Genomic DNA, 1,057 nt, shown 5'->3' with positions numbered 1-1,057 from the left:
GACATAATTTTAAAGGAGGAGCAGCATAGTGGCACAGTCTTAAAATATCTCTTTGCAAAGTTTTTTAATGGCTGCCAAGTAGCAGCCACTGGAGGATCCACTATGCTATCCTTGGAGAGAAGCCAGCAGGATATGGTACTTGCTTCTTGGACCCAGACACTAGACATGAAAGCTACAGGCACCAAGTTGTTTTGCTTTATTTTTTTTCCTTCCTTTTTTTGGGGTGGGTGGCGGTGGCCAGAGTTCAGGAACGCAGACGGAGCCTTTCTGACTCCCTCCCACCATCTGTGAATGGTGGTCTCACTTTGTAGTGTTGTGTTCCCCTCCACCACCAAGAACTGATCACAAACCCTGTCCCAGCACGCTCAGCCAAGACTCACCTTGCTGCCGCCTCGAACCCTTACATGGAAAACTAGCTGCCTGGAAAGCCTGGCACAGGTGTCCACACTGTACAAATAATAAAATTTTCCACTTCATAAGATCCTCAACTTCCCTCCACCTCTTTTCCCTTGTAGTTACTCCATTTTCTCTCACTCCCACCCCGACCCCCTGTCCCATGCCTACCTCCCCACCACACCTAGGTGCCAGGTGCCTGTTATGTCTGAACCAAAGAAGTGGCAGCCATCTCCGAAATCAGGGGCATGTTTTTGGCTCCATGGCTTTTGCATTCTCGTTTTATTTTACTATAAATTGATCTACATCTTTTTGTGCCTCCCATGGTCTCTCTTCCTGAGGTCACAACTCCTGAAGCTGCACACACCTTTCAGGAAGAAACAGGCAGACCACATCCACTCCAACCAGATTAATTTTTTTTCAGAACTTAAAAACCACTATCTTCTGCCCCCACTACCGACTGTTGACCCTGACTACTAGAGGGCACACATCTTCCCTGGCAAGAATATGGCCATTCCACCCCCCACAACCAAGACCCAAGCTTGCTGGCCCCTGAGAGCTCTGGGTCAACAGTGAACTCTTATGAAAGCTGGCACAGAATCCTTCATAGGACAAGTAAACTCAGGCACCTGACACCATAGACTCACCCACATTCCTGTTCCCA

This window comes from Echinops telfairi, unplaced genomic scaffold, assembly GCF_000313985.2.
Source record: "Echinops telfairi isolate 266 unplaced genomic scaffold, ASM31398v2 ScPeMD7_7469;HRSCAF=8507_0, whole genome shotgun sequence".
NCBI classification, from domain to species: Eukaryota; Metazoa; Chordata; class Mammalia; order Afrosoricida; family Tenrecidae; genus Echinops; species Echinops telfairi.
The sequence above is the reverse complement of the archived record's forward strand: the minus strand, read 5'-3'. Positions refer to the sequence as shown.